Below are 15,470 nucleotides of genomic sequence, written 5' to 3'. Positions count from 1 at the left end.
AACCAACTTGACTGGATTGAGGGATAGAGTATCAATTCTGGGTGTGTCTATGTGGGTGTTGCCAAAAGAGATGAACATTTCAGTCAGTGGGCTGGGGAAAGCAGATCCGCCCTTAATCTGGCGGACACAATCTAATCAGCTGCCAGCAAATATGAAGCAGGTAGAAAAATGTAAAAAGGAGAGATGGGCCTAGTCTCCCAGCTACATCTCTCTCCCATGCTGGATGCTTCCTGCCCTCAAACATCCGACTCCAAGTTCTTCAGTTCTGGTACTCGGACTGGCTCTCCTTGTTCCTCAGCTTGCAGACAGCCTATTGGGGGACCTTGTGATTGTGAAAGTTAATAAACTCCCCCAATGGAATATACATATACAAATTTTGGTACCAGGAGTAGTTCTAGAGGAACAGAATATTAAGGATGGAGTTCTTTTATTGGTTTTGGAGTTTCTGGAGTTGGCTGCTTAATATGATTAGACCCAAAAATGCTAAGGACTTACTTCTAATAGTATGGAGAACACTCATAGTCCTTGGAGGAAACTATTTAGAGAGTTACGCAGAGTAAATGCATTTGACACTCCTGATTCACCGCTCGTGAGAGGCAAGGAGTTTTGTGACCCTATACAGAATACCTTTGACCATATGTGGAGAACCGAGGAACACAGTGAAGCTGGTTGGTTGCTCCTAATTTCAGTGGAAAAAGTGATGAAAGAAAATGACGAACTCTTCCCACCACTTGGGGAGGCCGAGGCGGGCAGATCACGAGGTCAGGAGTTCGAGACCATCCTGGCTGACACGGTGAAACCCTGTCTCTACTAAAAATACAAAAAAAAATTAGGTGGGTGTGGTGGCGGGTGCCTACAGTCCCAGCTACTCGGGAGGCTGAGGCAGGAGAATGGCGGGAACCCGGGAGGCGGAGCTTGCAGTGAACTGAGATCGCACCACTGCACTCCAGCCTGGGCAACAGAGTGAGACTCTGTCTCAAAAAAAAAAAAAAAAAAGAAAATGATGAACTCAGGGATTCTGTCTCTGGCTTCAGAAGCACATACTGAGAATCAAATCTGCTAAGACTGCCCTGAGTGAGAGTCTTATATCCTGTAGAGAAAGAACTGAAATTGTGCAAAAACAGACACAAACTCTTATCATGCGAGTGAATGGCTGACCTGCAACGAAAGATGCATGCACAGCCTCACCGGGTGTCTACTGTTAAAGTGAGGGCATTAATTGGAAAAGAATAAGACCCTGATACTTGGAATGAGGACGTGGGAGAACCCTGATGAAGCTGAGGACACTGAGTTTGTAAACTCGAATTAACCTTTTTTCCCAGAAGGAACAGCTTCCCCATCCCCAGTAGTGGCAACATCTCCTCCCTGACCCAGGCTCTCTTTCCACCTTTGTCTGAAAAGATAAACCTTGTGCTTCCTGGACAACAGTGATGGCCTCCCCTGAGGCAGTTGCCACGCAGGCAAGATAATGTTGAGTCCCCTCAGAAGCCACCCCTAATACGTCTGTTTGCTTCTAGACCTATAACTAAAGTCCCAGCAAGGCCCTAGAGATGAGGTTGAGAGTGTGACCCATCAGGAGATGCACTACACGCAAAAAGAAAAGAACTGTTTGAGTTCTCTAATTTATATAAATAGCAAACTGGGAGCACAGGCATGGGAATGGATTTTTTTTTTTTTTTTTTTTTTTAGAAAAAGTCTCACTCTGTCACCCAGGCCAGAGTGCAATGGCACGATCTCGGCTCACTGCAACCTCCACCTCCCTCCACCTCCCAGATTCAAGTGATTCTCTTGCCTCAGCCTCCTGAGTAGCTGGGAATACAGGCGTATGCCGCAAAGCCAGGCTAATTTTGGTAATTTTAGTAAAAACAGTGTTTCACAATGTTGGCCAGGCTGGTCTCAAATTCTTGACTTAAAGTGAAATGTCCACCTCAGCCTCCCAAACTGCTGGGATTACAGGCATAAGCCACCGTGCCTGGCCAGGGATGGACATTAAAGGTATGGGGTAATGGTAGAAGGAACATAGAGCTGGATCAGGTTAGGGAGTTAAAAAAGATTCTAGTAGTTTATTTGCTTGGTTAGCTGAAATATGACTTAAAAGATGGCCCACTGTGAGGAGCTGGAAATGCCTGATCTCCCTTGGTTTAATGTAGAGGAAGGGATCCAAAAGCTTAGGGAGATTGGGATGGTGGAGTGGATTAGTCATCTTAGACCTGCTCATCCCAGCTGGGAGGGTCCAGAAGATACACCCTTGACCAATGCCTTGTGAAACAGATTTGTGCAGACAGCACCTGCATCTTCGAAGAATCCAGTAATTGCCCTTCACTGTATGTCACACCTAATGGTGGCAGCTGCAGTCACTCGACTGCAAAATTTAAATACAATGGGAATCATTGGATCCTGAGGTAGCAGGGGCCAAGTGCCAACCCTCAAAGGCAAGGTGGGTTTAGCTACCATAAAAGAAAGCACAGGCAAAGTGACAATCAGAATAGACTGACTCCTGTAGAGCTCAGGCATTGGCTAATTAATCTCGGCATACCTAGAAGTTAAATTGATAGGAAGTCTACTGCATTCCTATTTAAATTATACAAACAGAAAACTTCTAGGTCAAAGGGACAAGACTTATTTGAATTATAAAAGCAGAGAATCATGGCCCCTCAATCAATTTTCAAACTTGAGCCAGTTTACAGACCCAGAACCCCTTGAATGAAGGGGAGCCTGGGTCCTCTTGAGGAAGGACCGCACGATATTACCAACACTTTATGCAGTGAATCTTTCTCCCATCCTTCCCCAAGGAGGCCTCTGGCCTTTCACCAGGGTAACTGTGCTTTGGGGAAGGGAAATGATCAGACATTTCGGGGATTATTGGACACTGGTTCTGAACTGACTTTGATTTCAGGGGACCCAAAGCATCACTGTGATCCTCCAGGTAAAGTAGGGGCGAGTCTAGTAGGTCCCAGACTCATCCCGTGGTCATTTCCCGAGTGCCAGAATACATAATTGGCATAGACATACTTAGCAGCTGACAGAGCCCCCATTTTGGCTCCCTGACTGGTAGGGTGACAGCTATTATGGTGAGAAAGGCCAAATGGAAGCCATTAGAGCTGTCTCTACCTAGACAAATAGTAAATCAAAACAATATTGCATCCCTGGAGAGATTGCAGAAATTATTGCCACTATCAAGGACTTCAAAGATGCAGGGGTGATGATTGCCACCACATCTCTGTTCAACTCTCCCATTTGGCCTGTGCAGAGGACAGCTGGATCTTGGAGAATGACAGTGGATTATCATAAGCTTAAGCAAGTGGTGACTGCAATTTGAGCTGCTGTACCATGTAGTTTCATTGCTTAAGCAAGTTAACACATATCCTGGTACTGGTGTACAGCCATTGGCTTTGCAAATGCCTTTTACTCCATTCCTTTTCATAAGGCCCACCAGAAGCAATTTGCCTTCAGGTGGCAAAGACAGCAATATACTTTTACTGTCCTACCTCGGGGGTTTATCAGCTCTCCACTTTGTGTCATAATCTTATTCAGAGAGACCTTGATAGCTTTTCACCCCCGCAAGATATCACACTGATCTCTTACATAGATGACATTATGCTCATTGGATTCAGTGAGCAAGAAATAGCAAACTCGCTAGACTTATTGGTGAGACATTTGTGTGCCAGAGGATGGGAAATAAATCTGTCTAAAATTCAGGGAACTTCTACCTCAGTAGAATTTCTAGGGGTCCAGCAGTGTGGGGTCTGTCAAGATATTTCTTCCAAGGTAAAGGAAAAGATGCTGCATTTGACCCCTCCTACAACCAAGAAAGAGGCACATCCAGTGGGCCTATTTAGATTTTGGAGGCAACACATTCCTCATTTGGGTGTGTTATTCTGGCTCATTTATTAAATGACATGAAAGGCTATTAGTTTTGAGTGGGGTTCAGAACAGGAGAAGGTTCTGCAACAGGTCCAGGCTGCTGTGCAAGCTGCTCTGCCATTTGAGCCATATGACCCAGCAGAGCCAATAGTACTTGAGGTGTTAGTGGCAGATAGGGATGCTGTTTGGAGCCCTTGGCAGTCTCCCATAGGCCTGAGGCCTCTAGGATTTTGGAACAAGCCCCTGCAATCTTCTGCAGATAAGCTCTCTTTTTTTTTAAGAGAGAGCTATTGTCCTGTTACTGGGCTTTGGTGGAAACTGAACGTTTGACTATGGGCCATCAAGTAAGACACCACGCAACCAGAACAGCCTGTCATGAACTGGGTGCTTTCTGACCCATCTAGCCATACAGGGGGTCATGTATAGCAGCATCCCATCATCAAATGGAAGTACTATATACGTGATTGGATTTGAACAGGTCCTGAAGGCACAAGTAAGTTACATAAGGAGGTGGCTCAAATCCCCATGGTCTCCACTCCTGCCACCCTGCCTTCCCTTCCCGAGCCTTCACTGATGGCCTCATGGAGAGTTCTCTATGATCAGTTGACAGAGGAAGAGAGGACCAGGGCCTGGTTCACAGATGGTTCTGCACGATATGGCGGCACCACGTGAAAGTGGACAGCTGCAGCACTACAGCCCCATTCTAAAACATCCCTGAAGGTCAGTGGTGAAGGGAAATCTTCCTAGTGGGCAAAACTTTAGCAGTGCACCTGGTTGTGCACTTTGCATGGAAGAAGAAATGGCCAGATTTGAGATTATATATTGATTTTCGTGGGCTGTAGCCAATGGTTTGGCTGGATGGTCAGGGACTTGGAAGAAGAATGATTGGAAAATTGGTGACAAAGAAATTTGAAGAAAAGGTATGTGGATCAACCTCTTTGAGTGGTTAAAAACTGTGAAGATATTTGTATCCCATGTGAGTACTCACCAACAGGTGACCTCAGCGGAGGAGGAGTTTAATAATCAAGTAGACAGGATGACCTGTTCTGTGGACACCACTCAGCCTCTTTCCCCAGCCACTCCTGTGATTGCCCAATGGTCCCATGAACAAAGAGGCCATGGTGGCAGGGATGGAGGTTGCAAATGGGCTCAGCACTATGGACTTCCACTCACCAAGGGTGACCTGGCTACGGCCACTGCTGAGTGCCCAATTTGCCAGCAGCAAGAGACCAACACTGAGCCCTCAATATGGCACCATTCCTTGGGGTGATCAGCCACCTACCTAGTGGCAGGTTGACTATATTGGACCTCTTCCATCATGGAAAGGGCAGAGGTTTGTCCTCCTTGGAATAGGCACTTACTCTGGATATGGGTTTGCCTATCCTGCACCCAATGCTTCTGCCAAGACTAGCATCCACGGACTCACGGAATGCCTTATCCACTGTCACGGTATTCCACACAGCACTGCCTCTGACCAAGGCACTCACTTTATGGCTAAAGGAGTGTGGCAGTGGGCGTATGCTCATGGAATTCACTGGTCTTACCACGTTCCCCATCATCCTGAAGCAGCTGGATTGACAGAATGGTGGAATGGCCTTTTGAAGTCACAATTACAATGCCGACTAGGTGACGATACTTTGCAGAGCTGGGGCAAAGTTCTCCAGAAGGCTGTGTATGCTCTGAATCAGCATCCAGTGGATGGTACTGTTTCTCTCACGGCCAGGATTCACGGGTCCAGGAATCAAGGGTTGGAGGTGGAAGTGGATTGATCACTCACTATCACCCCTAGGGATCCACTAGCAAAATTTTTGCTTTCTGTTCCTGCCACATTACGTTCTACTGGCCTAGAGGTCTTAGTTCCAGAGGGAGGAACGCTGTCACACAGAGACACAACAATGATTCCATTACACTGGAAGTTAAGATTGCCACCTGGAGGCCGGGCAGGGTGGCTCATGCCTGTAATCCTAGCACTTTGGGAGGCCAAGGTTGGAGGATCACCTGAGGTCAGGAGTTCGAGCCCAACCTGACCAACATGGAGAAACCCTGTCTCTACTAAAAATACAAAATTTGGGAGGCCGGGCATGGTGGTGCACGCCTGTAATCCCAGCTACTCGAGAGGCTGAAGAAGGAGAATTGCTTGAACCTGAGAGGTGGAGGTTGCAGCGAGCCGAGATCACACCATTGCACTCCAACCTGGGTAACGAGAGAAACTCCATCTCAAAAAAAAAAAAAAACGATTCCCACCTGGACACTTTGGGCTCTTCCTACCTTTAAGTCAACAGGCAAAGAAGGGTGTTACATTGTTGGCTGCGGTGATTGGCCTGGACTACTAAATACAGTCTACTCCTCCACAACAGAGGTAAGGAAGAGTATGCGTGGAATACAGGAGATCCATTAGGGCGTCTCTTAGTAATACCATGCCCTGTGATTAAGGTCAATGGGAAACTACAACAGCCCAATTCAGGCAGAACTACAAATGGCCCAGACCCTTCAGGAATGAAGGACTGGGTCACTCCACCAGGAAAAAAACCACGACCTGCTGAGGTGCTTGCTGAAGGCAAAGGGAATACAGAATGGACAGTAGAAAAAGGTAGTCATCAAAACTAGCTATGGCCACGTGACCAGCTGCAGAAATGAGGACTGTAACTGTCATGTGCATTTCTTCCTTCTTTTGTTAAAAACATGTTTGTGCATGTAGACCCTTGTACTAAAATATCTTCATTTTATTTCCTTTTCCTTTATCATGTGACATAAGATTTATTGACTTCCTGTCAGCATTTACATAATGTTAACTTTATGTAATACTACTTGGTTTGGGAATTGGTGCATTTCTGGTTGTACAAAGGATAGTTGTATTATGTTAGGTGTAATTGTGACCTTATTATTGTCTTTATTTTAAGATTACGTATGATCTCAGGAGATGTGTGTGGGTTCAAGTTGACAAGGGGTGAACCTGTTTTGGTTAATACTGTCAACTTGATTGGATTGAAGGATACAAAGTATTAATCCTGGGGGTGTCTTTGTGGCTGTTACCAAAAGAGATTAACATTTGATGGCCGGGCGCGGTGGCTCAAGCCTGTAATCCCAGCACTTTGGGAGGCTGAGATGGGCGGATCACGAGGTCAGGAGATCGAGACCATCCTGGCCAACACGGTGAAACCCCGTCTCTACTAAAAAATACAAAAAACTAGCCGGGCGACGTGGCGGGCGCCTGTAGTCCCAGCTACTCGGAGGCTGAGGTGGGAGAATGGCGTAAACCCAGGAGGCGGAGCTTGCAGTGAGCTGAGATCCGGCCACTGCACTCCACCCGGGGCGACGGAGGAAGACCCCTCTCCAAAAAAAAAAAAAAAAAACATTTGAGTCAGTGGGCTGGGGGCGGCAGATCCACCCTTAACTTGGTGGGCACAATCTAATCAGCTGCCAGTAAATATAATAATGTAGGCAGAAAAATGTGAAAAGGAGAGAGACAGGCCTAGCTTCCCAGGCTACATCTTTCTCCCGTGCCTGATGCTTCCTGTCCTCAGACTCCAAGTTCTTCAGTTTTGGGACTCGGACTGACTCTCCTTGCTCCTGGGCTTGCAGACAGCCTATTGTGGGACCCTGTGGATCCTGTAAGTTAATCTTAATAAACTCCATGTATATATCTTATTAGTTCTGTCCCTCTAAGAGAATTTTGACTAATACGGGAGCATATAATTCCACTTTTATCAAGTGGCCAAGTCTCCTCTGTTTTTTAATTCCCAAGATTAGAGCCTAAATTAAAAATAATAATAATTTCAAAAAGTCTTTTAAACTTCTACTATCTTAAAGTTTCCCAGAGAGTCCCTTGGCAATCACAAAGATTTGTTCTTTTACCTATTAGAAGGGAAGGCCAAAATGGAAGTTTGTCTGGTATCCTTTATATTTTGTAATTATTTCAACACTATTTTAAGAAACACATAGTAAGAATTGTGAAATCAAAACAGAAGTGTGACTTTCTGTTGGTTAATTTCGAACAAGTAAAATATTACTAAGATAAATATGAGGCCACGCATGGTGGTTCACTCCTGTAATCCTAGCACTTTGTGAGGCTGAGGCAGGAGGCTTGCTTGAGCGCAAGAGTTCAAGACCAGCCTAACTAACATGCAAAATACCCATCCCTACCAAATTTTTTTTTTTTTAAATTAGGTGAATGTGGCGGCGTGCAACTGTGGTCCCATAGTACCTGGGAGACTGAGGTAGGAGGATTGCTTGAGCCCGGGAGGTGGAGCCTGCAGCAAGCCATGATTGTGCTACTATACTCCAGGCTGGGTGACAAAATAAGACCTTGACTTAAAACAAACAAACAAACAAAATACATAAATACGTTTCAGGTACCACGTATACTTTATATGGTAGGAGATTTGGCAGTGCTCTCACTGTCCCTAACATGTTCTTATCTTCAAGAAAATGTTTATTAATATTTAATAGAATTGTTATATATTTTTACCTATAAAGAATTGTATTCTTCATCGGGTATGGTGGTCCATGCCTGTAATCCCAGAATTTTGGGAGACTGAGGCAGGCAGATTGCCTGAGGTCAGGAGTTTGAGATCTGCTTGGCCAACATGGTGAAACCTCGTCTCTACTAAAAATACAAAAATTAGCCAGGCGTGGTGGGCGCCCCAATCCAGCTACTCAGGAGGCTGAGGCTGGGGAATCACTTTGAACCCAGGAAGTGGATGTTGCAGTGAGCCGATATCACACCAGTGCATTCCACCCTGGGCAACAGAGTGAGACTCCATCTCAAAAAAAACAAACAACAACAACAAAGAATTTTATTCTCGGCTGGGCACAGTGGTTCATGCCTATAATCCCAGTACTGTGAAAGGCCAAGGTGGGTGGATCACCTGAGGTCAGGAATTCGAGACCAGCCTGGTCAACATGGTGAAACCCCGTCTCTACTACAAATACAAAAATAAGCTAGGTTTGTTGGCACTTGCCTATAATCTCAGCTACTCGGGAGGCTGAGGCAGGAGAATTGCTTGAACCTGGGAGGTGGAGGTTGCAGTTAGCCTAGATCAAGCCACTGCATTCCAGCCTGGGCGACAGAGTGAGACTCTGTCTTAAAAAAAAAAAAACACACAAAATTTTATATTCCATTCTGATATTATTCGCTGCTCTTACTAATTAGAGTCCATTCAGTCTTATCACCACCGTGTGGTTCTGCTTTTCTCTCATGCTCGTTTAAATGCTCTGTCATAAGCTATAAGTAAAAATTGGGTCCTTATCAAAGAACATCCTCAGAGCCTTATGTACAAGACTGTACCAGATACTCTAATTATTAATACTGCAGTGAATAAACTCGTGGGTATAGGCTTCAAGCTGGCATTGCTTATACTCTGTCTCACTGTATCAGGGCACTTAACTGTGGTTTTAAGATTATTTTTAGATCAGAAGCAGATGATTCTGTGGAAACCCGCTAACCCAATATCCTGTGGAGCAAGATTTACATAGAACTGAAAATCTAAGAGTGACCATTTGTTTGATGAGGCATATTGTCATATTATTCCTTATGTTCTACTTTCTGATGTGTACATGGAAAGTCCTTTATTTTCCTTCAAATTCTATCTCCAACTCTGAATGTAGAAAACTACTTTTTCAAGCTGGGTGTGGTGGCTCATGCCTGTAATCCCCACAATTTGAGAGGCCAAGGAGGAAAGATCACTTGAGCCCAGGAGTTTGAGACCAGCCTGGGCAACATAGCAAAACCCTGTCTCTACAAAAAATGAAAAATTAGCCAGGCATGATGGTGCATGCCTGTAGTCCCCATAACTTGGGAGGCTGAGGTGAGAGAATTGTTTGAGCCTGGGAGATGGAAGCCACAGTGAGCATGTTCGCGCCACTGCACACCAGCCTGGGTGACTGAGCAAGACCTTGTCTCAAAAAAAAAACAAAAACAAAAAGGCCTTCAAAGTTTTATGTCAAACCTAGCAAATATATTTCTCTATGCATTTTCAGATTATTACATATTTCTTATTCTTATAATTCTTCTTTCAGCTAACTTATTATCTGACTCATTAATGATTTAAGTAATAATCAGTGACATGTGTTCATTCTATATTTGTATGAAAGCCATGCTTTTAAAACTTATACACTTTTAAAATTATACTTTGACACTTCTTAACAGCTTCTCTGATTTCTCTCTTCTAATTCAACCTACATACTGCTGTCAGTGTGGTCTTCCTAAAATATCATTTATGTCATTAACTCCCTTTTTTGCTGAAACCTCCTATCAACAAGATACATTTCCAAAAGTCATCAGTCACAGTCCTTGACTATTGAGCCCCAAGCACCTTTAGAACCTTATAGTCTACACAAATCTCTTTTAGGCCAAGCAAAAATACTGTACTTATTTTATTTTACCAGTTTATCATATTAAAAAAATTTTTTTGAATCTCATCTGAATGGCTTTCTCTGTTCTTTTTCCTTCTTGGAATGTCTATTCCTCCAGGCCAGTTCATTTTATCTCAACCAGTAGCCCCCAAGTGTTCAGGAAAGTGGGTACCTGAACACTTACAGCATTTACTACAATATAAAGATATATTATGGTATAATAAAGAGTATATCTGGTCTTTGTCTCAGTTCTTGGCAGAGAGCTTCAAAAATTGTTGGAACTTCCAGAGTGACAGAAATGTCTTTGTAATACTAGGGGGATGACTCATTTTGGGCCACTAGCCTCAAGATGAGTGACTGGTCATCAGAAAGATCAACCATGTGATTAGAGGATTAGATACTTGGGACTTTGAGCCAGGCTGACCTGATTGAGTTCAATCACAAGGTCAATGACTTACTCAATCAATCATGCCTACATAATGAATCTCCAATAAAAACTCTGAATACTGGAGCTCAGTGGAGATTCCTGGTTGGTGAACCTTGATGTACCAAGAGGACAACTCATCCAAATTTTTTTAGAAGAGGTGACCAAAGCTCTGCCTTCCCTCCCAGAACTTTCCTTATGTGTGTCTTCAATTGACAATTTTTGAGCTGTATCTTTATAATAAAGCTAATCATAAGTAGATAATTTTCTTGAGCTGTTTTAGTAAATTCTCAAACCTGAAGGAGTTACTAAAAACCTGAAATGTGAAGCCAAGTTAGTCAAATGTATGGGTGGACTGGGGACCTCTGGAATTTGTGTTGGCATCTGAAGTAAGGACAGTCTTAAGGAAAACTGAGCCATGAACCTGTGACATGTGCACTACCTCCAGGTGGTTAGTGGCAGAACTGTTTGGCACTATACTCCAGCTGGGACTGAAACACAGTACATATTGAACACTATATTATTTAAGCAGTCTATGTTTTATGTATGAAGAAAACATGTTACTTCTTTTGTCTGCTTTATCCAGCCGTCTTGGGAATTCTCTCCCATAGCAGTGGACTATGTAATTTCCCCCCCTGGGCACAACCATTCAGAGTGCATACATGACCTAGCTGTAGCTGAGACACTAAGATTCTGTCTTTCAGAAATGTGTATAGGAATACTGAAAAGTTCATATATTGGCTGGTGGTACTGGAGCAACAGGTATCTGGCATAGTAAGTATCCAACAGATTTTTGTTGAACGAGTAAATGAAAGAAGTGTCTGTGGCCGGGCACGGTGGCTCACACTTGTAATTCCAGCACTTTGGGAGGCCGAGGTGGGTGGATCATGAGGTCAGGAGTTCGAGACCAGCTTGGCCAACATGGTGAAACCCCATCTCTACTAAAAATATAAAAAGTTAGCCAGGCGTGGTGGCAGGTGCCTGTAATCCCAGCTACTCAGGAGGCTGAGGCAGGAGAATCACTTGAACACGGGCGGCAGAGGTTGCAGTGAGCCAAGACTGTGCCACTACACTCTAGTCTGGGCAACAGAGCAAGACTCTGTCTCCAAAAAAAAGGAAGTGTCTGTAACTTCAGGGCTTTGGTAGCCATTTCTCCTATGTACATGGAAAAGCAGAGAAAATCAGTCTTCTGAAAGAGAAGAGAATAAAGCATGAATGTTTATATCCCCCCAAAATTCATATGTTGAAACTCAATCACCAATGTAATTGTATTAAAGGTTAGGGCCAGATGTGGTAGAGCACACCTGTAATCCCAGCACTCTGGGAGGCCAGGTTGGATTACTTGAGGCCAGGTGTCCAAGAACAGCCTGGGCAATGTAGCAAGTTCTTGTCTCTACAAAAAATACAAAAATGAGCCGGGCATGGTAGCAGGTACCTCTGGTCCCAGCTACTTGGGAGGATGAGGGAGGAGGATTGCTTGAGCCCAAAAGGTTGAGGATGCCAGTGCACAGAGATTGTGCCATTGCACTCCAGCCTGTGTGACAGAGCAAGACCCTGTCTCAAAAAAAAAAAAAGACTTAGGCCCTTTAGGAGGTAATGAAATCATGAAGGCAGAACCTTCACAAAGAAATTCAAGTGAGTTGTTTACCCTTTTTACCATGTAAGAACACAGAGAAGATGCCATTTATGAAGCAGAGAGCCCTCACCAGACACTGTATCTGTTGGTGCCTTTATCTTGGACTCCTCAGCCTCCAGAACCATAAGCAATAAATATCTGTTGTTTATAAATTTCCCATTCTAAGATTTTTGTTTTTTTTTTTTTTGAGATGGAGTTTCGCTCTTGCTGCCCATACTGGAGTGCAATGGCATGATCTCGGTTCACTGCAACCTCCGCCTCCCAGGTTCAAGTGATTCTCCTGCCTCAGCCTCCCGAGTAGCTGGGATTGCAGGCATGCACCACCACATCCGACCAATTTTGTATTATTATTATTATTATTATTATTATTATTATTTTTAGTAGAGTCGGGGTTTCTCCATGTTGGTCAGTTTGGTCTTGAACTTCTGTCCTCAGGTGATCTGCCCACCCCGGCCTCCCAAAGTGCTGGGATGACAGGCGTGAGCCACTGTGCCTGGCCCTAAGATGTTTTGTTATAAGAGTCCAAAAGGAGTAAGACAAAGCAGATGCAAAGTGAGATGCAGAGACAAAAGATCATATGGCTTTGGAAAATTGTAAGATAACTTCTTGGGGCTCCTAAAGATTTTTCTCTTCTAGATCTAGTGAAGGCTTGATGCATCCTGCCTTAGTTTCCCTTGAAATGGGCCTGTATATTCCCATTACATTTCTCCATTTGACCAAGTTAATTTGAGAGTTTTTCTGCTCCTAATGTTAAAGGATTTTTTCTAATGACAAAATCATGAGTCTCAGCCAGGTGCAGGTGGCTCACACCTGAAATCTCAGCGCTTTGGGAGGCTGAGGCGGGCAGATCACTTGAGGTCAGGAGTTCAAGACCAGCCTGGCCAACATGGTGAAACCCTGTCTCGACTAAAAATACAAAAAAAATTAGACAGGCATACTGGCGCACGCCTGTAGTCCCAGCTACTTGGGAGGCTAAAGGAGAAGAATTGTTTGAAACAGGGAGGCGGAGGTTGCAGTGAGCCAAGATCACACAACTGCACTCCAGCCTGGGTGATGGAGTGAGACCCTGTCCCCCTGCCCCACCCCCCACAAAAAAAAAATCATAAATCTTTTATAAATGTAAAAAGAATATGTCGAAGATTTTACTCTTTGGTTAAATGAGGAAAACAGTAAGATATTACAACAGGTCCAAAGGGGAATCCAAACAACAGATAATATGTATAAATCATGAAGACTAAATTTCCAAGTGGATGTAAAACTGACTTCTGGGAGAGAAGGAGATTTGTCCCCTCCCTGGACAGAATTCATCCGCATGGCTATGGAGAAGAATGATTTGCATTGCTACTTGTTTTCTGCAAGTTAATTTTAGTCTCTAAGGAGTTGTAAAACTGTGCAGTCAAAGCCAAGTAAATATCCTTAGATGGTTGGATAATCCAAGCATTGTACCATTCCACTGAAAGTATATCTAGAAATCTCTCTCTTTTTTTGAGACAGAGTCTCACTCTGTCACCACGCTGGAGTGCAGTGGCATGATCTCAGCTCACTGCAACCTCTGCCTCCCAGGTTCAAGCGATTCTCCTGCCTTAGCCTCCTAAGTAACTGGGATTACAGGCATGCACCACCATGCCTGGCTAAATTTTGTATTTTTATTTATTTATTTATTTATTTTGAGATGGAATCTCGCTCTGTCCCCCAGGCTGGAGTGCAGTGGCGCGATCTCGGCTCACTGCAAGCTCCGCCTCCCCGGTTCATGCCATTCTCCTGCCTCAGCCTCCCGAGTAGCTGGGACTACAGGCACCCGCCACCTAGCCTGGCTAATGTTTTTTTTTTTTTTTGTATTTTTAGTAGAGGCGGGGTTTCACCGTGGTCTCGATTTTAATAGAGATGGGATTTCACCATGTTGGTCAGGCTGGTCTCGAACTCCTGACTTCATGGTCTGCCCACCTTGGCCTCCCAAAGTGCTGGGATTACAGGTGTGAGCCGCCACGCCCGGCCTGAAATCTCTTTCGTTTATTACAATGTTATGTGTTTCATTATACTGGTAAACGAATGATCCTTGCCTAAAGCGAGTGTTTCTCCTAGCTCTATGAGAAACTCATCTGCTTTGTGAAAGATCTGCATAGGTGGAGAGAGAAAGGAAGGGAACCACTGCTGCTAACAATGGCTGAATCAATCCTAGCAAGCAGAGGATAATAGAATCCTTTGAACCCAATCTCTCTAACCAGCTGGGTGCCTGGCTCGCACCTGTAATCCCAGCACTTTGCACTTTGGAAGGCTGAGGTGAGTGCATCACTTGAGACCAACCTGGCCAACATGGTGAAACCCCGTCTCTAAAAATAGCCTGTAATCCCAGCTACTTGTGAGGGTGAGACCAAGAGGTGGAGGTTGCAGTGAGGGAGATCCTGCGATTGCTCTCCAGCCTGGGCGACAAGAGTGAAACTCCGTCTCAAACAAACAAACAAACAAACAAACAAAAACTCTCTAACCAAATATTAAGCCACCTAATACAGGAAACTTGCCTTATGCCTAGCTTACTCTCCCAAAGTACGTGGTAAAAAACGGGTTAGAAAAATATTTGCTACCAGGCGCGGTGATTCACGCCTGTAATTCCCAGCAGTGTGGGAGGCCAAGGCAGGTGGATCACGAGGTCAGGAGATCGAGATCATCCTGGCTAACACGATGAAACCCTGTCTCTACTAAAAAAAAAAAAAAAAAAAAAATTAGCCAGGCGTGGTGGCAGGCGCCTGTAGTCCCAGCTACCGGGGAGGCTGAGGTAGGAGAATGGCGTGAACCTGGGAGGCGGAGCTTGTAGCGAGCCGAGATCGCACCACTGCACTCCAGCCTAGACAATAGAGAAAGAAAAGAAAGGAAAGGGGAAAGGGGAAAGGAAAGGAAAAGAAAAGAAAGGAAAGGAAAAGGAAAAGGAAAAGGAAAAGGAAAGGAAAGGAAAAGAAAAGAAAAGAAAAGAAAAGAAAAGAAAAGAAAAGAAAAGAAAAGAAAAGAAAAGAAAAAAGAAAAGAAAGGAAAGGAAAGGAAAGGAAAAGAAGAAGGGGAAGGGGAGAAATAAAAATATTTGCTAATTGATTGCTCAAAGTCAGCAAATTGAAACAAGAAACTTGTGATCCTGGTTGAAGATTTAAAACAAGAAAGACAAAAACACACAACCTAAAAACAAATATTTTTCGTAGCCTG

Source organism: Piliocolobus tephrosceles, chromosome 10 (genome assembly GCF_002776525.5).
Source record: "Piliocolobus tephrosceles isolate RC106 chromosome 10, ASM277652v3, whole genome shotgun sequence".
Classification (NCBI taxonomy): domain Eukaryota; kingdom Metazoa; phylum Chordata; class Mammalia; order Primates; family Cercopithecidae; genus Piliocolobus; species Piliocolobus tephrosceles.
Note: the sequence above shows the minus strand (reverse complement) of the source record.